General features: G+C 30.5%; 1 protein-coding gene across 5 annotated transcripts in view; it reads right to left on the bottom strand.

The window, feature by feature from the left end:
• The window catches only part of NOVA1 (NOVA alternative splicing regulator 1), a 141,375-nt gene that overhangs the window by 84,258 nt on the left and 33,702 nt on the right, over window positions 1-23,415 (bottom strand). The window contains exon 2 of one of the 5 annotated variants that reach the window (XM_079126758.1): window positions 9,453-9,554. The exons of the other annotated variants lie outside the window; for them this stretch is intronic. The gene's annotated coding sequence lies outside the window, so the exon portion shown is untranslated. The remainder of the gene's footprint in view (window positions 1-9,452; window positions 9,555-23,415) is intronic. 5 annotated transcript variants of the gene reach the window in all.

Raw genomic sequence — 23,415 nt, 5'->3', positions numbered from 1 at the left:
TACTGGGTACTGAACCCAGGGGCACATTCCTAGTCCTTTCCATATTTTATTTTTTTCATTTTTAGACAGTCTGGATAACTTGCTGAAGGTCTTGCTAAGTGGTTGAGGCTGGCCTTCAAGTTGTAATCTTCCTACCTCAGTCTCCTAAGTTGCTGGGATTACAAGCATATACTACCATGCTCAGTTCATTCCTTATTTCTTACATAGCATTTATGCTTATCTAAAATTGCTTATTATTAATACTTATGTTTGTGTCCCTCTTCCCTTACAAAAATATAAGCTCCATGAGAGCAGAGACTTTCAGTACCCCAAGCATGCAGAGCAATTCATGGCACATAGATGACTACATAAACAGTTAATAAATCAATAAGTGAATGATGAATGAGAATGAAGGATTATACAAATAACAATGTAAATTATAGTGGCTTTATTAAATTCTATATAAACTGAATAGATACACAATATGAAAGAAACATACATGAATATCAATATAAATAGAAAACAAATACGGAAAGAAGATAAAAATATAGTTTTCAAATTTTATTTTTAAATAAAGCAAAATTAAACTGATTTGAAAAGTCATCCTTTTCAAAAAATAACTGAGGCATTAGAATATAAAAAAATGAACTTACAAAATTAAAACCTCTTATGTATACACATGTGTATAGACAGATGATAATAGATGAAAAAGATATAAAATAATGAAGAGCAAGCAGAGGAGTAAAAATTCAGGTTATAAATTAATAAAAATATAGGAAATTTTATAGCAAAAAATATTTTAAGTGAATGTGTTTAAAATGTCATCTTATTTCTATGCAACACTAATAAACATGCAAAGAATTTTACCAAATACTCTAATAACAATAAGCACATATTCAGATTCAATCTCATCTGAATGACAGAACTTTCGTAATAAAATTTTTCAAAAACCAGTGATGATCTTCAAAGACTAAAATAAGAGGCAGTAAAAGAGAAAAAATTATAAAGTTCTAGCACAGAAAGTATGAAAAGAGCCTCCAGCAGAGTTATTCTTCTTAGGAAGCCGTTGCATCCTAAATGAATTAGATCCATAGTGGGACTAGAGTTGGGTATAAGCCTTCTGTAATATTTTAAAAGAAGCTTGTTTTCTATTTGTAGTTTATCTACAAATAGATAGAAAGGGACTAATGCAAAAAGAGGCCTAACCCATCAGAAGCCTTTTGCCAAAATTCTTTTTAAAATTGTAACAAAACCAAAGATTGAACTCAGTTTACAGCAAGAACCTACAAATCAGCATATACCAGCATGTTGTTGGTAAAATTTGTCTTCACATAATTAGTATCAAGCCAAATATTCTTAGTAGATTATTATTCAAAATTCACTTAAGGTACTTTCTTTGTGATAACATTAATAAATTAGAATAATTTGTGATTAATTTTAAATTGTGGCACTGATCTGAGTTTTAGCAATCTAATATTTTCAAGCTCTAAATACCAGCAATCTGGTAGTTAAATAAATTTGGAAAAGGATTTATAAGAATATCATCCATGGAAAGCACAAAGATGAGTAATATGTGTTTTCTACCAAGGAACATGAAATTTAAACAAAGAAAAAAGTGTAAATTAACCTGGTTTTAAGAACATATCACTTCTAGTGATTACATAATGAACTAGAGTTTCATCAATGGAAACAGAATAATGCATAATGATCCTAAAGGCAAACTAACTGGGATCCAGAAATAAATGGATAATATTTAAGTCAAAGAAAGAGGAAGGTGTTTTTGTTTGTTTGTTTGTGTCTGTGTGTGAATATAAGTCACAAAGTACCTAGTAAAAGCCATAAGCTCCTGACTCGTATCAGGAGGCAGAATATGAGTGGGAAACTACTGATTTTGGTTTTGGTTTCAGAGAAGCTGAATCCCAGAGCAGTGGGGCAATGTGAAGTTTGAGTTTACAAGAGAATCTTAAAAAAGAAATAAAATTGATGACAAATTCCCTATTATTTTACACTTTTCTCTGTGATATAACTAAGGTGATATAACTCTGTGATATAACTCTGTGATATAAAAAAGAGTAGTTAAAATTGAAATATATATCAGGCGGTATACTTTGGGAGATTATATTTTTCATCATTAATGTTCTTACTTGATAATTGGTGGCTATACATATTAGATGTATTTTCCTACACTCTGATTTCCCCAATGTATTCAGAAAAACGGAATTTTAAACCTTCCTAATATCTAATTTTCATTCTTAAGTGAAAAATTAAAAAATAATGTATTTTTATGTAAAAAAGATTCATTTGAATTATTGCAATGTCTGTGCTAAGGAAAAAGCCAAAGTGTTTCTTGGTAATTAAAAACGAAAATCACTCGGTCATATTTTATAGTTTGTTTCCTGTTGTGAAAAAACTAACATAAACATTTAATGGTTTATGAAATATAACTATGCAAATGTAACTACATATCTTATGACTCCTGGTATCTACTGCTTGAAGTTCAGATGATCCTGAGACCTATATATCATTGGATCATAACAGTCTCAAATTAGTAAGTGCCAGTGGATAAAATTATCATATATTAAATATTAGCAGCCATTGGTGAACCTTAAAAAAAAAAGGTAAAAATTTCTCTCTCTCTCTTTTTTTTGTTTCCAACAACATGGAAAACAAGGAACCAAAACCAAAAAAGATCACTAGGATATTTTCTTGAATATTGATTTATTTTCTTTCAAACCTTTAACAATGCAATTTGAGGAGAAAGGATTTTTTCTGTGCTTGGTATATTATTTGTACTCATTTGGAAATGTTCCAGGAAAAAAAAATATTTAAACACAGGAAATTTTTCAATTATCACTACTTTAATGCCATTGCATTTTCTTCATTCTCTAATTTTTGTGTATTTGTCTGAATATACATATATGATATATATGTGAAATATATATATACACATATCTATAAATGAATAAATCCTGATTTTTGTATTCCATTAACGAACAGCAGACAGACATGCATTACAAATCAAAGTAATTTATTCTATTTTATTTATTTACTTATTTTTTTGTGGTGCTAAAATCAAACCCAGCCTTGAATGTGCTAGGCAGATGCTCTACCAATGAGTTACACCCTCAACTCAGGGTAATTTTATTTTAATAATCATCCAAAATAGCAACAAATAAAGTCTGACTGAAACAACATTTACTCACAAATATAATTTCAATTTACTTTTCTATTAGAAGAATACTGTTGTCTCATAATTAACCCTCTTGGTGACCAACAGTTTGCCTTTTTACCATTTCAGGTCACATCTAGGGATAAAGCCTAAAACCTTGAAGAACCTAAAAATGAAAAAAGAAAAACTCCTGTAGTAAATAAATAATCATGATATTTGTTTTTACTTCCATCTAAGCTACTTAGAATACTTAATTATCCATCACAGTCATAGTTAACTCCATAATTGGAATAATAAAAGAGAAAAACAAAGAAATGCAGAGGAAAATGGGAGAAAATCAACTAAGTCAAAACCAGAACTAAAATCTAAAGTAAACTTACCTAAAAAGGGATGAAGAACAATACTATTGGGTTAAACATGTAACAGAATCACAAAAACAAATTCTTCCCCTTCAAATATTTTTTTTGGAACAAAGAATAAAATAAATAAGGAGATCAGATGTACTAATTACTCAGTAATTTTACAAAATTCAATCTCAGCTTTCTGAAGAGTTTAATTCAGCAAAAAAATGGACTAAACCCCTAACAGGGACTAGGAGTAGGTAGTAAAAGGTTCATCAATTAATAAATTAGTGGCTATTTCAAAAATAATCGCAGTCTAGTCAGGGAGCAATGCATACAACAGGTTAATATAATAATACTTCAGAGTATTAATGAGAACACAGTGTAGGGAAGAATTTATTCTAACTGCCATGACTAACGTGAGCATTGAAGACTGAGTAGGATTCTTCAGGAAAAATGTCAAAAAGAACATTTTAAATGACAACACAGCATAGGACGAAGCATGGAATTACAGAAATAGATGGACATTCATAGAACATCAACCTGCCTGTTATGGCTTGAATGCAGGCAAATGGTTATTTAAAGCACATTAAAATGGAAAATTTCCTGTTGTTTCAGCTATGGACTCAAAGCTGAGAATAGGTTTCAAGTATTAAAGCTGAAGTGACAGATCATATATGCTAAGCTTGGTAAGACTGTGTTCCAAAATTGCTCAGGAATATTTGACTCACCAACACATAAAAAAATATAAGCATATATTGGAAAGAGTTTACAGATTGTGTGAGAAAGAAATGCAACAATGATTTACTCAGTGTGGCCCTAGAATATAAGATGCTCAAGATAAGGTACCTAATTAGGATAAAGAGAAAAAGAAAGGAAGAGAGGGAGAGGGAGGGTGGTTGAGAGAGAGAGAGAGAGAGACAAAAAGATGAATTTCAAAAGCAAGAAGATAAGATATCCTCAATCTAGGTATAGTGGTGCACATGTATAATCCTAGCTACTTGGGATGCAGAGGCATAAAGATCACTTGAGCCCTGGAGTTCCAGACTGGTCTGGGTAACACAGTGAGACCTTTGCTTAAAAATAAATTTGTGTGTGTGTGTTGTGTGTGCACTTGTGTGTGTGCACTATTTTAAAAGGAATTTACCTAGAAGACTACAAAAAGAACAAGGTAACTGCAGAAGAAAAAAGTCAGATGTGGACCAGAAAGTCATAGAGAAAAGAGGGCGGTCAAAAAAAAAAAAAAAAAAAAAATCAGTCACACACACAAAAAGTAAGTATGGACCATAATTATCAATCCCAACAACTAACTACACCTAGGTTATTTCCAGACATTGGGAGTCTGATGAATACTGAATAGCAGGAGAATAACTATTTAGATTTCCAATATATATTTACTACCAGTTAGCTCTTTTTTACTTTTATTCCTCAAACTTTGGAACAATCAGAAGTAGTATTTGGAGGACCCAGAAGTAGCACAGTCAAGAGACAGAAGAAATGAGGTAAAAAAATTAATAGAGAAGTCTACTAATTGGCCATGTTCTATACCTTTTGTCATTCAGCCTTTTAAGCTTCCTTTGAGCATGATGATGAAGGGGAGAAATTTTGCGTCAGAATTTCAAATTTTAACTTATTAGCCTTTTTATCCAAAAATTAAGTCGGTTTTTAAATGTCACAGAGAGCGAGGAAAGAAGGAATAAAAAAAGAAAGAACAAGAGAAGGTAGATAACACAGAGAAGAACAAAAACATGCAACAGAAGAACAAGAGTAAGAAGAGAAAAGAGATAAAGTCAATTGAAGACCATTTTATTGAGACAAAAAAATAATATTCAGAATGGAATTGCTCGTACAGTGATAGGAAAGAATAAACCAACTTTTTCTTACATCCTTAGGCAGTGTATTTCTTAAAAAACAAACAAACAAAAAAAAAACTATTGCAGTAAATGATAGGCAAAGTAGACTGTAGACAATCAATTCTGATACAATTATTGTGGGACCTGAAATCTATTTTTTTCAATACATAAGAATGAAAGTTGCTTTTCACAAATGCATAACTGTCATATAATTATTTATGTTGTGAATTTATTTACAGGAAACTTTCATTTACTTATAAAGTATTAACTTCTTGAGTTGCAGAAGTATTGGGGGGGAAGTTAGAGAAAACAGACTCTATCTGTTATATTAGATTATATTTAGTAAAGGAAAAAAATACAAGGCAGGTACATCACGTGATAATTTCTAGAATAGGAATAAATACAGTATCATATGAAAGGCTCGTCTAACAAAATACATAAGGAGAAATCTATAATAAGGCCAGAGGGATGAGGTTGAGTTAGAGGACAGTAGCCTACAGAAAAAGGAAATTCTAAGTAGTTTAAAAGAAAGATAAAGCCAGACAAATGTCCAAAAAAGTATATTTTGAGAACTAGTAAACCTTCAGTAAAAATCAGCCAATATCAGCAGCTCGAAGGAGAGAATAAGCCTGAAGATATAGGAGGAACCAGACCACATGCCAGGTCAGGGCATTTGGATTTTATCCTACAGACAAGGGCCACTAAAAGGTCTTGGTAATTCATTTGTCATATATTGCACATCTAGTGTATACTAAGCAATCTTTCAGATATGTTTTATTGTTTTTTCCTCACAACAACCCTGTGAGGTAGGTGTAATGATTCTCAATTAACAGTTTTTTTTTTTTTTCTTTTTAAACCTTGATGTTGTTAAGCAATTTACACTTGAATAAATAGCTACAAATGGCAGTCAGGATTTCAGACTACACTACAGAAAATACATTAGAAAGATGATACACACATATATATACACACACACATTTATCCACAAGACACACAGCAATTTCAGTGTTTAAGGAAATATTTAACATAATAATAATGCTTAAATCTGTTTTAAAGGTTATGAGGCTTATGGTATCTTTAGTTCTTTATGCAAATATATTTATATTTTTCAACTAATTCCATTTATATTGAAAACTGCAAAATTCATAAAAATAAGCAGAAATAATTTGGTATGTAAATTAAGAATATACTAAATTCCGATGTAGACATAGGAGTGTAATTTTGCTCCTTTTATCTGCCAGAGATCATACGGGACAAAAACAAAAAACAAAAAATCTTCACATTTATTTAAAAAATACTTAAATTAAAATTCTATGTATTATTCCATGAACATAAATTATATTTTCTGTGGTAAAAAACATATGAAATACTAAAGGTTTATTAAATAAAGTAATTCAAATAGTAACCATTTTAGTATAAAAATAATTGTCCATGTGATATATTATTGCAAAATCATTTATCTATTATTGATAAAAAAAAATCTGTAGATTTAAAGAGATGTTTCATCTCGATGTTATATTACAATAATTTGTTCAAAAAACTGATGAAAATATTGTTTAAATCTTTTTGGAATGGATACAAAACTATGTCCCTAATTTGAAAGATTTTAGAGCATTTTGTTAACCTAACAAAGCACCTAAAAATATAAAAAAAGTTATGGACTGAAACTCTATTTAATAATGTTATTTTTGGTGTGGATTTTATGTAATATAGTTAAAAATTTAAAATAATACCTGATAAAAAATACACACCAAAAAATTCACTGTTTTATACTTATTTTTTTGCAAAATTCTTCGTTTTCTTTTTAAAGCTTCCACTTGAAAGTCATATGTTGCCAGAACATTACTGACAGAAGCACATATCATTAAATATTTTAAAATTCATATTATTTATGCATTTGCTTCCTTTTCCTATTACAAATAGAAAATTATAATGGAAAATATAAAGAATAAATATCTCATCAAGATTTAATTACTTTTAACCTAGCATTTATTTCTGAGTTACAAAATTATTAAGTGATATTAAGTAGGTAATAATCACAATCAGAATTCTAGACCTTCAGATTAAGAGGAAGGGCCCTCCCTTGTAGAACAATCAAGTAGAGCTATTGGGTCTCTATTAGATAGAATGAGAATAATCTCTAAATATGCAAATGGTTCAAATATATAATATTTAATTATCTAAAACTGCAAGTTTATGTTTGATTACATAAGCAGTGCATTTTCATTAAATTCAAACAACACAGATGTGTATTCAGGTTTCCACCTAATTTTCCAAATCATACACCAGAGTTATATTAAAACATAAGATTTCTTTGGTTTTAATATTAAATATAATAAGATGTCAAATATATATTACCCACAGTCTAAAATATAATATTTAATATCCTGTATAATTTATAAAAAATATATGCTGAGACATATGCAATTGGTTTGTATGCCCTACCCTTTCATTAAAATTTAAATGATATTTAAAACGTATGGTCTATTTCTCTTCAAATGATTATGATTATTTCCATCAATAAAATGAATGTGATTAAGAAACATTATTATACCATTGTAGAAAATGCAAAGGAACCAATAATAGCACCCCAAATATATCCTATGTTGATAAAACTAGCCTCTTGCTAGATATAAAACTATATTAATCTATACTATATTATTAAAATATTAGTGTTTATTTCATTTTTGCTTTAACAATCAAATGAAATACTAAGTCCACGCATGGGGGAGCCTAATTAAAAAATTTGAGTTTTTGTTAATATCTATGTAAATTTCTACTGTGAATATAATTTACGCCTTATTTTTTTCCTAATTCACTTGATGCTCTGTATTGCAAGCCATACTATGAATTGTACTGCTTTTGTTCTCAAAAAATTACATTTCAAAACAGTGTGAACATCTTCATTATAAAAGCAGAGATAGTTGAAAGTCTTAGTAGGAAATTTGACCTCTCTTTTGACTCTAAAACACCATTAATTAACAAAAATAATATTCTGACTGGAACAAAGACAACTGTATTAAAAAATCTTGGTTACATAATGTTAGGTACAATTCTGAATACAAAGAATTCTACCAAAGTTAAACAGAAAACACATATAGAAAGGGTCTCTAGAAAATCATTTCTTCCACCCACTTCATTTTACAAGTAAACAAACTGTCACTTGAAGTAAAATTTCACCTACTTTCACTGAGAATATATGGACATAGATATTTGCACAAACATCTTAACTTTCAACACATAATTTAAAGTTAACTAAATCAAAAGACATTAATTTCATACAATTAAGACTTAGGGAAAATCAAAAGACCCTGACTTTTTTTCACATAGAAATGTCTATAAACTCACCAAAACAAATAAGTAAATAAATAAATAAATAATACTATTAACTAAAAAACCCTAAAGTGATAAAACAATCAATTTCATTCTGTACCAGTAGACACAGAAGTTTCTGTTATTTTCTCATCCTAAAAGGCATAAACATTAGACTACTACTAAAGAAAGTACTTTTATCAAATTGATTTTACAAAAGGAAAAAAAAACTCATTAAATAAATGGGAGACAGACTAAAATACATTAAGTGGAAGTTCAAATATTTACTGTTTCTCCTCTCATGCTTTGTTTCAGTATGTTAAAAAAATTTCAGTTTTTAAATCAAAGCATCAAAATTAGGTTCATCATAAACTGGCTTTTTTACAAAACTTTCACCAAAAGAAAGCATTAAAACTAAGACATGAAACACTGCAAACAAAGCTAATTAAGATGTTCCTGTTGAATTATAAGTTGATTTGCTATTTTGAGAAAATGTTTGACTGATTTGATTATTTGAAAATATATAAATTTCATTTAAGTTTCATCAAAAGTGATGACTTTATAAAAGTACTTTAGCTTCATTTGCCTTTAGAATAAAATAATTTCCAAGGAGGGATGCATCTATTATTCAATTTGTTACCAATCAAAAACCAGTTGACCTCAAAAAAAAAATTAAAGCCAGGGAAAGCAGCACCAAGTTTAACTGACCTCCACACATTTTGAAATGATGTTTCCCAGTTATTTGTTATTCTCTCTTATTGAGTTTTCCAGTCTAGGGCAGGTACACAAGAAACTTACAGTCTATGTAGTACTCCTAGTCAGTTTCACTCTGCAGATGGCACAGTGGAGAAATACCTTCTGTACAGGACCATGTACAATTTCTTCTGCAGATGTCAGCACCTAGGGGAAAGTGCGCTGTTAAACAGTTGCTGCGTTCCACCTCAGAAGTGGCTGCAATTCGGTGGTGGGTGAAGTGATTCCTGTACATATATACAGGGATGAAAAGTACTATAGAAATGAAAATATTTCAGAACAAAAGTGGCTGTCTGAAAACTATGCCACAGTAAGAGAATACATCATTCAATCACAAGAGACCTACACAGATGGTTATCATTCATTTAAAAATTGAATGCTAATGATTGCAAGAAAGGTAGAAATACAGTTGCTCAATTCACAACATAATTAATTATAAACCAAGCATTAAAATATGTGTTAAAAATAATACCCCAACATTTTATAGCGATTTATAACATTTTTTCTATCATAATTTACCTAAAACTGGACAAATACAGACAGTTAAGATTTTTCACTCTAACTACTTTTAATGCTTTTGTTTGAAATGACAATTCTGGAGGGCAAAACAATCCAAAATAGGTAGGATACTGAAACTGAAGCATAAGCAACATGAAAATACCTATAAAGAAAGAAAAACCATTCTAAAATTCTGAATTATTTTATATTAAAAAAATAATTTTATGAAATAATTACTCCTCATCAACTAAATTATTTTTCATGTAATAGTTTTAAAAGTGATCTCATATAAAAGGACAATATTTCTTCTCCAAAGTCACACTGAAATAAAAATTTTATAGGGTTCTCAAAAAGCTCTGTGACCACCCCCCATAAAGGAACTACTCATAAATGATATTCAATAAAATCAATTGAATAAAGTAGATATAATCTTTTATTACTGAATATGCAACTCTGCAGCTGTTACATCTCATGTGACATGAAGAACAGTCAGGGGTATTCTAATGACTAAATGAAAAAACTCCTTCCAGTAAGGCACAAAGTATAATACCAGGTCTATTTATCAGTGATACTAGTAGTTGTTCAAAGGAGATATCTCAAGCAAATTGTTTACTGCTATATAATTTCATGATTTTATTTTTGTTTAACTGTGTCTTTTGAAAGAAAATAATATCACAAGTCAAATAGTTCCACATTATTTTGGATACAAAAATGCTAAATACAAGTTGTGGGATTCTGCTACATATTTCAGGAGTATGCATTTCCAAAAAGCTCCACTGGTCTCTTTTCTTATTGCACTGACTAGAGAAAGAGTCATATGTTGAAAACAACTGACTATAATTGCTATGTAAAACAACTATTTCCTTTATTAGTCTTTCATTCATACAATGACAGTCAAATAAAAATTCTAAATTTGAAGAATCTCAAGGGGACCTTTGAAGGGGACACATCTTTTTCAATGATAATATAATTAAACTTTCACTTTTATAAATAGTTTTCCCTAATCCTTTTAGTTTAGTTTTCTGTAGATAAAAGATAATAAGAATAATTCATACATGTACATTCTTTAAAAAAGAATCCTTGGGTTAACAACAAGGAGACCTACCTCAACTTTTAAAAACACATTCAAGATACTACAAACAGTATTACAAAATAGTGTATATATGGTGATCATGAAGACTCTGGTTATTATTAAATACTCATAAAAATGATAAGTGAATCTTACCATATCTTAAGGATACTCAGTGAGAAATAAGGATACTCTGAAATAACAAGCATACAATGCAAATATACAGTTGTTTCATTATTCAAATATAAACAATCTTTTCTAGAGTCTTTTTATGATAGGAGTTACATTTCATGTATTCACACACCAAAAATAGTGGTAGGAAAAAAAGGGAATAGGTTTTAAGTAAAGGCACTGAAGGAAGAGAGAAACACAATTTAGCATTCAGAGTACTACAATGAAAAGGATGTGAGTAGGACAGACCAGGGACCTGTGAGGAAAAGGAGAATAATCACAGGCCCAAGTATGCCAAGGAATTTGGGGATGCTCTCCTCCAGAGTGTCATTTAGATAATCATTTTATTAAAAATTCTAACAGCAACATGGAAGATGAATTGGAGCTGTAGACATTCCTGAGATGATGATTATGGGAGGGAACAATATAAGAACTATAGAAATAAAAATTATAATACTATGTAAAACCCTATAATAGTAAAAGTTATGTAAGTCAAAGTGATTTTCTAAGATTTGATTCTGGAAACTAGCATTCATTCATTCATTCATGCATTCATTCATTCACTCAACAACAAAGAAACTGATGGTCTCCTATGGGTCAGGTACCATTTTAGGGACTAAGTAAAACCCTGAACGACATGCCTTCTGGAAAATTATATGTAATAGAAGAAATTAATACTAAACTATAAAATATATAATATACAGGATGAAAATTAGTGTATAAACCAAAAACAAAGCAAGTCTTGGAAACGGAATGATAAATATATTATCCTAATTGGATACTCGGAGAACATCAAGGAAGCAGCATTATTTGAATGAAGAATGAAATGAAGTGAGTGGGTTAAGAATACTGCAGACAGACTGAAGATAAAAGCAAAGCCCTGAGATAGGAACATACGATCAAAACCTGTGGCCAGATCATGCAGGAACTTCTAAGTCATAATAAGGACTTTGATTTTTTTAAAGATTTTTACAGAAAGCCACTCCTGTGTTTTGACTGAGGGAATAACATAACCTGTTTAATTTGTTAAAAGGATGATATCAGTTTCTGTGGTAAAACAGAATTATCAGAGGTAAGTCTGGAACTACTAGAAAGATTAATAAAATTTACCTTAACAGAATATCAGATGGGAATTTTCCCACTGCTCATGAACTAGCAATTAGAACCCATGTCTAAGAATGAAGAGACATAAGTTAAGTTTTCACAATGAGAAGACAGCCTTAAACAAGTAAGAGCCAACTATCATTCTGTGACTTAAACACCTTTCCCTTCTTCAGTTTTTCTTTGGAGAACTACCATTCTCTGGCTCCATCTTAAGGGAGTCAATCTACAATCATCAGAGTTTGCCTTCACTGACCTACATGAAGTAAATCAATGACAATGATAATTGCCCAAACCAACTGAGAGTTAGTTTAAAAGCCTAAAAAGAAGAGAAGACTGCTATCAATTGGATTTCTATGTATGTGTTAGGCTTGCCTTTAATTCCATGCCTATATCCCTTTTCCTTTTCCTCTGTGAAAAGAGTGGAGAGAGCTCTGGAGTTAGAAAACAGGTTAGAGAGAATTGGAGTCACTATTGCAATAAAAACAACAACAAAAAAGTATTCTTACTATGCAAGTAACTGGACTTGAATCTCCAATAAATAGGGACCTTGGTAGCCAGAGGCTGTGGGTATACTGGAGAAGGAGAAACTGAGAAAAAGTAGAAAAGGACAATCCAGAATTAGATGGCATTCCAAAAACACTGTCCCCTTCCTAAAAATGTTTTACATATGTGTCCCATTAGAAAGCTAGTATTTTTTTTTTTTTCTCATCCACACAGAAAACAAGGGGACTAGTCAGTGTGAGGCAGGGCAAGAGAGACAGAAAAAAGGGAACAACAAAGGTGTCATTTAAGTAAGAGATCCTTTTCTCTTTCTACCTCTAGGCATCAAATACAAAGAAACAGACATAGACTAAAAAAAGCAAATCACTCTACTTACTAGAGTGAGCAAAGGGAATAACTACACTTTAACCTAGTTCCACACTCCAATCTCCTAGAAAAGTTCAAATGGCATTAAGTAAATGGGGAGAAATTAAGTTTTAAATTGACTATGAGGTTAAAAATTCAAAATAGATTTAAACTGACCTTCTAAAATTCCCCCGAAGCTATCACATCTTATTGAGATAAAGAAACACAAAAAAGGGTGATTTAACCAGTCACAAACAGAGATCATATTAGAGAAAAATAAAACAAATATATTATTTCTAATTCCCTACCCCAATTTATACTGTATTTTCAAATGGTTAGCACCAATGAACTAGTAAGTGATTTTGATTATTCATCTTTTAAAATATTCTATGAATATCAGGCTGAATACCTTTATTATCATATTATTTTTTATTCTTAGTAACAATCAGCAGGCCCTATTTGACTGAAATTTATAAGGGATATTTTAGAGTTTTTCCTTTTGTATGTGTTATAAAAACATTCTGAAAATTAGTAAATATTATCTTACTGTAAATGCTAAACAATAAAATAAACATAAATATAAATATTTTGTGATTTGTAGAGGATACTAGACTTTATATAAACTAAAAAGTAAAATCCCCTAAGTAAGATGCCAAATCTAGAAGCTTATAGATCAGAAAGGCTCTAGAATAGGAAAGAGTAAAAAAGAGGATTTTTTTTTTTTGTTTGAAAGAAACATTTTTGGTATTCATATTGGAGTCACTGAAAACACAATTTCAGAGAATATTTGAGTTTCATAGCTTAATAGCAGTGTCTTCCCTCTTTTCATGCATTTTCAAGCACATAACATTTAATATTTAAAGGTGAATTCTCTAAAAGCCAAGGTATTTCCCTTTACTTAAAAGAAAATTAGTTTTTTGCCTGTCTAAATTATGTATGACCTTATACATTTAAATGTTATATTTTCAGAGAAAACTCATATTCCTTTGATGTTCATGTCTGTTCATGTAATCTTCCCATTCATTTTACAATCACTCATCATCCTAAGTTATGACACGTATACTCAATACATATATTATCAGTCATTCCTTCTCAGAAGTACAACATAATGAAGAGAAAATAATGTAAGTCAAAAATACAAAATAAAGTACTATATTATGCCTTTCTTAGGCACAGACTGTAGAAATAAATATTTTCAGTTACAAGTATATTGAAAAATGTAAGAAAAATCATGCAAACTTAATTCATCCCAAATTACATGTTAATTCACTATCAGCCTGTATCAATCAATATGCTTTGATAAGAATCAATTTTTGTGATGAAATACTTCTAAGTTCTCCTAGCCTCAAGAATATTTCTTAAAAAAGAATAATCACAAGAACAATCAATAATCTACCATGGTAACTTGTAATTGCATAATCATTGGAACAATTTCCAAGACTTATATTACCATTGCTTATAAATGTATGAAAAGTAGTTGTTCCAATAACAAATAATTGATGTAATTTGAAACGAAACTAACAAAATATGTTCGTGATCTACATGAGGATAACTCTAAACTCTGAAAGAAATCTAAGAAGATCTACATAAATGAAGAACTATCCAATATGCTTAGAAAGGAACACAGTTGTTAAAATGTGGGTTCTTCCCAGCTATCTACAGATTAAATACAATCCAAATCAAAATCTCAACAAGTTATTTTGCAGATATTAACAAACTGATTCTAAAGTTGGCAAAAAAAAACCTGAAGAGCCAAAATAATACTGAAAGAAGAGAACAACTTTTAAGACTTCTATAAAGTTACAAGTTATCAAGTTAGTATATGGTACCAGTAAAAAAAAAAAAAAAAAAAAAATTGGTAAACTCATCAGTGGAATGGAAAGAAAAAGAGCCCAGGTAAATACAGTCAACTGATCTTTTGCAAAGAAGCAAAGGCAATTCAATGGAAAAAAAAAAAAAAAAAAAAAAAAAAAATCATTGCTTTTTTCAAAAAATTGTGCTGGAACAACTGGGACAAACACATGTAAAAATTAAATCCTAACTAGAGACCATAAAATCTCTCATGAAAAATTAACTCAAAATTCATCAAAGACTAAACTACACAACTCCAAGAAAGATAAAAAAGAAAATTAAGGTAATCTTGTGACAACAATGATGGTTTTAGTTATAATACCAAATGCAGGAAATGGTATTTGCATGTAAGGAAATAATGGATCAGTTGGACTATATTAAAATTAGAAACTTTCACTTTGTGGACAACACAACCAAGGAAATGAAAAGTCACAAATGGAGACAAAATATTTGCAAAATATCCATCTGATAAAAAAAACAGTATATAAAATAATGAAAAAGCTCAGAAAATTCAACAATTAGAAAATAACTACATTAAAATATGGGTAAAAAATCTGAACAAACATATAACCAAAAAGATGAAATGATGGCAAATAAGCATATGAAAAGATGCTCAATATCATATGTATATTAATTCAATAGAACTGCATAACACTGTATTACAAACAAATATGTTTTGTATCAGTTCTGGGGACTAGAAATTGGATATCAAAATGTTGGCTGAATTAATTCCTTTTGACAAGTGAGGAAAGGATCTATGCCAGGTCTTTCCTTGTCTTGCAGATGGCCATCTTCATGTTTCCATGGCATTCTCTCTGCATGTGTACCTTTATGGACAAATTTCAGCTTTTATAAGTATACTAGTCACAGTGGATCAGAACTCACTATAATGACCTCATTTTTACTTTATTGCTTCTGTAAAGATCCTATCTCCAAATAAGATCACATTCTGAAGTACTGGGACTTACAATGTAGATATCTGAATTTTGGATGAAAATAATTCAACCCGTAACAATAGCTCATTAGTCAACTACAATTAAAACAACGAGATACTCATCAGCATCTGTTATAATCCAAAAATCCAACAGTACCAAACCCTGCAAGGATATAGAGCAACAGGAGAAACTCTTATTCATTGCTGGAGGAAATGCAAAATAGAAAAGCAATTTTGGAAAACAGTCTGGCAGTTTCTTACAAACATATTTTATCACAGGATACAGCAATCACACTGCTTGGTATTCACAAAAATGAGTTGAAATTTTATGTCTACATTAAAACCTGCACATAAATGTTTATAGTAGCTTTATTCATAATTGCCCAAAATTGGAAACAAAGAAGTCTCTCAACAGGTGAATGGTTAAACAAAGTATGGTACATCCATACAATGGAATATTATTTAGTGATAAAAGAAATGAGCAAATATATCTCTAAAAGACAGAGAGGAATCCTAAGTGTTTAAATTAAAAAAACTAATCTGAATGATTCCAAGTATACAATGTTCTGAAAAAGAAAAAACTATAGAAATTAATAAATAATCAGTATTTACCAGGGATGCGCAGAAAGGAAATGGGATTTTTAGGGAGTGGAACTTTTTTCTGTAGGAATACTGTAATTGGGAATACATGTCATTATGTATTTGTAAAAGCTCATACCATACATAAAATAAAGTATGGCCATGTAAATTATGGATTTCACTTAATTACATCTCAATATTGGCTCATCACTTATAACAACTGTACCACACCAATGCAAGTTCTTTATAATAGAGGAAACAGAGTACCAGGGGAAAGGGAAACAGGGGCAAAAAACAGTATATGGTAACTCCTTGAAATTTCTGCTATAGTTTTCTGTAAGTCTAAAACTATTATTAAAATGTCTATTCATTTTGAAAGTTGTTGTCTACCAAGAATATCAATAAGTAAATGGTAATTAGAGGCAATAGGAATAAACCAAAAGTCTGAGTGCAAACAAATTATATAATTATACAATGCTGAAGAATGAATATTCTCAATAAAACAAGATACTATTCTGAATATTAGTACCATTAAAGAAGAATACAAAGAGCACCCAAAAAAAAAAAAGCCATGAAAGGAAATTAAAGAAAAGATACACTAGATCTAATCTTTAAATATGGTAAGTGGAATGGAATGCAAGCAGAAAAACAAAGATAACATTAGTGTTGAATGGCTGGGTATGCAAATAAGTTTATCAAAGAACTTTTCATCCTATTTTTCCAGTTACATTGTTTTATAAAGGTAGTTTTATAGTCTTACTGAATAAAATTTTCAATTTGAAGCCTATTTTTAAGACTACTTGCCCTTGGAAAGGAATAAAGGAGCACAATAAGTATTCCATATATTCAAAATAAAAAATAAATCTAAACATACAACTACCCAAACCTCCTTTTGTCTGTCTTATCCAAGTAACATTTCCAGTTTCTAGGATTACAGTGCATATCAAGTTGATTATTTACAAATGCAGTCTATGTGATGATACTCAATAAAAGCATAATCTCTACACAGGAAAATTATAATAAAGTTTAAATTTAACAAAATTCTACTTTCAGAAATCCAGATAACCACATGGATGGAAAACTATCAAAAGTCTGAGGTTATATATTTTAAGTATTCACACTGTACATACTTTAATCATCCTAAAATTCTCTAGCCTGCCTCATGATGTTAGGATAAGACAGTATTATTTCAGCAAAATTAAACAGATAAATATCTGTCAAAAAGAACTCAAGGATAATTTTTCTTTCCTTGCCTAAAGATTATGCATCTCACACTGACACAACAATAAGTTTCAGGGAAAAGGGAATTTTAAATTAATTACAACACAAATTTTCATCAAGGGAAGGAAATAGTTCTCTATCCTTTAAAATAAAACAGTGTATAGATTTATTCACTATGCAATCATTATATTTAATAGTCTTCTCTATTCCTCAGTTGCTTTTATAATTATAATAATAATACATTTTCCTGAATGGAGAAATAGTCATCAAAAAATGGAATATGCTGGTAGCTAAAGAGCATAATGAGACAGGTAATGTTCAAATTAGAATCCAACAAATGAGGAATTTACTCTTATCTTCCTCATTTATTGAATTCTCCACTAGTTACTATAACTGTGAATTTTATTAAACTATTATTTTTAAAAATACAAAATACTTATAAATTTTCATGTCATTTCTACAAGAGGTAGACAAGTTTCTATTTAATACTCTTATTATCAATTGCTACTGACATTTCCAAATCCCAATATCCATTAATGATATTCAAGACACATTACACACCAAACTTATAAAACTAAAAATAAATATACATTTTACCATGACTCTCAGGCCATCTCCCTACTTAAGAATATTTGAAATGCACACAAATTTCTCAAATTCCTTAAAACATAATTTGTCATATTAAATAATACATGTCCTTAAACACTACTTTTCTTAAATGAAAAAGCATTGAGTATTACAGTTTGATCTACCACAAAGTTATGGAAATAAAATACTGAAAAATTGTGCTAGTTTAGTAAAATAAAGCCTGTACTGTATACAGAAATATGGATTTCTGTCTATGCCACATAAAGACAGAGCAGAGATTATCAAACAAAATGGTACCCTATAACTTCCTGAGTCTTTAGGAAATAAAATTTCAGCAACAAAGTTTTTTGTCAATCCCTATAAAAATTAGATTAAGGGATGAAATTGCCTAAATTTTATACTTTATCTAATTTTAATATCTGATAACTCTTACCAGTTAACTAGACCATAAAATATCAGAATTTTATATAAAATTCTATTAGGATAGCATAGAAGGTATAAGGACAAACTCTGAACACAGACTATAAATAAATCCCATCTCTATCTGTAACAATGCACATATTGCTATGGTTTGCATAAGAGTTATCCACCCAAAACTCCTGTTAATGCAGGTATTTTCAGAGGTAAAATACTACATTATGAATTGTAACCTAATCAGTCCATTCTAGTTTGAATGAAGTTGGTGGTAACAGTGGGGAGGCAGGGTGTGACTGGAAGAGATGCATCACTGCATGTCCTGGAAGGGTGCATCTTTCCTGTGATCCCTTCTTACTCCTCTCTCTCTGCTTCCAGACCCATCAGGAGCTGAGCAGCTTCCTTTCTGCCTGGCTCTTCCCTCATGATGTTCTGCCTCACCTAGGGACTAGAGCAATGGAATCTGCTGCCTCTGAACTGAGACCTCTGACACAATTGGCCAAAATAAACTGTTCCACCTCTAAGTTATTCTAATAGGATATTTTGGTCACAACAATGAAAAAACTAACTAAAACACATATATACATACCAGTCATAAAAAATACACACATATTTATATCTAGAATGGTATACGTGAATGTGCACACAAACACACACACACGTTGTGCTACTTTGGGTCATCCTTTTCTTGTACATTTATCATATGAATAAATATTCAGTTAAAATATCAAAAACATGGTGTTACAAAAGTTCTCTATAACACTAGATACTGCTATTACTATTATACTGTGGATGCTAGCACTTATATTAACTTCAGTATATGCCAATATTCCCAGTGCTTTGAAGAACATGATTTCCAAATGTAAATAAGCTGAATAAGTTGGAGGGCTACTGACACTGAAACAGGAAAAAAAGCATGACCTGTGAGCAGGAAAGTATCTTTTGTCATTGAATACATGTCACTGAATACTTTAAACTCTCTTGATTTTATAATCTGCATGTCATATGAGGTTTTTGAGTAGAGATAATAGAATTGCATCCTAACCCAAACCTTTATTCTTTAACAACAGCAGCTGACACAGGAGAATAATTTCCTGCTTCACTGTGCTGACAGTATATTGCCTGGATTCAGAAATTATATCCTCAGCAGGAAGGCAATATATTTCTGTCCACACTGAAGAAAGCGAGGGACAGAAAAATCACACAAAATGGAAATGACATTATTATAAAAGAAAAAAAGATCAGTATTGAGCAGAATTTAACTGGTTACACTAAGTATAACTAAGTTCATTTTAAATTTCAAGTATTTGGACAGAATATCTGTTAAAGAAATAAACGTTTGTTTATAACTTTTAAGTTTCAAAAACATATATTTCTACAACTCCAAAATTCTTAAACAAAGGAAAAAAATCTTAAGATCAACTTAAAATTTATTAGTTCTCTGATTTTATTAAATTATTTCCAGTGTGTTATAACACTGGGTCCTAGTTTAGTCAGTAAATGCCAATTTTCTTGTTTTAATTACTTAGAAGGATGGTGTTAAGTGATAATTAATAGCTGAAAGTTTTGTGTTATTGAAAAAGTTATTCCTCACTGTTATAGTTTCCATATACAAGTGTGTGTGTGTGGACAGCATACATACAGGCTGCTAGGTTTTTAACTAACTTACTTAAATAAGATAAAAATTCAGTGACCTGCCTGATTTAAATAGAATTTTAAAATATATTAGTGTAAGAGAAGTATTGTAGACTTATGGTCCATTTGAATAAAGAATAAAGTATCAAGATCTCAAGTTCTAAAAGCAAGTTCCTGAATTCATATCAATCTGCCAATCACTAACCATGCAGAACTGAGTAAATCACTCATCATTCTGTTTTCTCATTTGCAAAATGAGGAAGACAGCAGTAACATTCTAATGAAATTGGTCTGAGGACTAAATGAGAATCTAGATGAAAGCCTTAGAACAAGTCACACACATAGTAAAGCACCATGTGTCAGTGGTTGTAAATTTTAAGTCAGATGATCACACATGGTAAACTCCACTCCTTCTGGAAAATGGCAAGGGAGAATAAAACTAAAAGAGCAAGAAGTGTAGAAGAGGCAATAGCAAACACGAAATTCAACATGGTTCTGAAAAATGAAAAACTCAGGCAAAAGACCAATAACTCATTTGGCTCAGCACAGGAAGTGGCAGAAAAGGAGGACAAGGTTTCTTCTACACTGGTAGGAATAAATTAATTCTAGAGAACTATATCAACTGTTATTATTATGAATAAAAGAAAAAGCTATTGATTTTAGTCTATGGATTTGGGGAACCTAGTTAACAAAAATTATTAATGCATAATGGACTTTATAAGAGTTTTCTCAAAACTTTTCTGTTTATCTTCAGAAATCTGAATAATTTAGAGCAAAATAAATAAAAACACTTAAATCAGTGGTTTTTCAAATTTGTTCCACAACTACTTTCTTCTAGTTTTATGGGACACATATCAATAAACAGGTTAATCAGAGTAGTACTGTTGAAATAATTGGGTAGAATCTCAGCACACAGACCACTTTGACTACTTCCTAGAGTCTTTTGGAGACTAGAAAATACAGTTTTAAAACTACTACTATCACCCAATATGGCTATCACAAGATATGAATTCAAAACTATTTTATGACTAAAATTATTAGATATCTGAATGTCTAATAAGTGATAAATATTATTATATATGTCTATATTCTATATCTTACTTCAGAAACTTCAAATTATCCACAAATATCTTTAAATATGTACAATTTTTTCTATATTGGCCAAGAAATGGCAAATAAGGAAATAATTTAGGGATATTTGCAATCTAAGAAGCTACATCTCAGAGGCAATGAATTAATGCATATTATGCTAATTAATGGTTTTCACTGTGACATTTCCATACATATATAATGCAAATATGGTATTTTTAATCATAACCACCCTTCCTACTACCCTAGCTTGTCTCCTCTAACTCCAATGCCCTTCAATTCCCTTCCCCTTTCCCAATAGTTCCTCTTCTACTTACAGGTTATTTTCTTTCCTTCTTTCTTTGTCTTTTGTTTGTTTCTGCATGTGAAGGCAAACGTGATATCTGTCTTTCTGTATCTGGCTTATTACACTAAACATGAAGATCTCCATCCATTTTTCCATAAATGTCATGATTTCATTCTTCTTTATCACTGAATATTTTATTGTGTATATATACAGCATAATCTACATCCATTCATCTGCTGGAAGGCACCTAGACTTATTCCATAACTAAGCTATTATGAACAGGGTCACAATAAAACTGATACCCAGGTATCTTTTTTGTAAACTGATTTTATTTTCTTTGGGTACACATCCAGGAATGGTATATAGCTGGACCAAATGGTAGTTCTATCTTTAGGTCTTTGAGGGCTCTCCATATTGTTTTCCATAGTGGCTGTACTAGTTTCCATGCCCACAACAGTGTATAAGGGTTCCTTTTTCTGAACATTCTGGCCAGCATTCTTTATTTTTGTTATTTGTTTTATTCTGTTTTGGTTTTGATAAATTCCATTCTGAATGGGTTCAGACAGATTCTCAGGGCAGTTTTGATTTGCTTTTACTAATTTAGGTATTTTCAACCAAAGACAGTGCTTCAAGGAAAATAAAGTAAAAATATATAAAACTTATAATTACAAAAGAAGAGCAAAATACAGAATGATCTGGTTTACTATGGATTCTAATAAAACTGACAAGAACTTTCAAAAATTTTTAAATGTGATGATCAAATTAACACTGAAAATAGCAAGCATATACTATAGCCACCGTCCTAAGCACTTTAAAATTTCAATTCTGTGAACTCTCCTTTTACAGATAAGAAAACAAAGGCACAGGGAGGCAAAGTGACTTGATTCCTCAATAAATGTTGAAGCTAGGTTCAAACTCTGCAACCTAAGTTTCAGAGTTATGACCCCAAATGCTGTTAGCATTCTAAACTACTGAACACAACATATTATATTTTATTTAGAAAATGCTTCAGAATCTTAGAAGGTCTAAAGCATATAACTACAAAATATTACTGTATTGAGATTTGTGAAATGATGCTTTTAAATAATAGAATGCTAGATACCAAGAGGCATTCACATTATAAATTTAAAATAAAAATTTCTCCCATAAAAAAACCATACATTTACCAAAAATGTAGGATATACATAAACTAATATTTCCGTGCATGGTTTGATTTATCAAGTCTTTATTTTCCCCTAAGAATAGAATAATAGTTGTCCCTTTGTCCAGTTTTGCCTTCCAAAATTTCAGTTATTCACAAGTCAATCACAGTTCAAAAATATTAGATGGAAAATTCTAATATTTCAATTCATGTAAGTCTTAAACTGCATGTCATTCTGGGTAGAACAATGAAGTCTTGCACCATCCTGTTCCACCCTGCCTAGGACATGAATCATCCCTTTGTGCAGTATATCCATGCTATAAAAACTACCCAACTTTTTGTCATTTAGTAACCATCTGTTACCAGATCAACAATCCACTACTGCAGTGCTGTGTTCAAGTGAGGTTAACAAAGTCTAACACTACATCACTACATCACAATGTCTGTATCATTTATCTCACTTCACCTCATCAGAGAGACATCACGTCATTTTACATAATCACAAGGGTAAATATGGAATAACAACATGTTAAGATTTCCATCCATGTAATTTTTGTTATATCATAATTGTTCTACTTCATT

This window comes from Sciurus vulgaris (genome assembly GCF_902686455.1).
Source record: "Sciurus vulgaris genome assembly, chromosome: 2".
NCBI lineage: Eukaryota > Metazoa > Chordata > Mammalia > Rodentia > Sciuridae > Sciurus > Sciurus vulgaris.
Note: the sequence above shows the minus strand (reverse complement) of the source record. Positions and strands in the feature narration are given on the sequence as shown.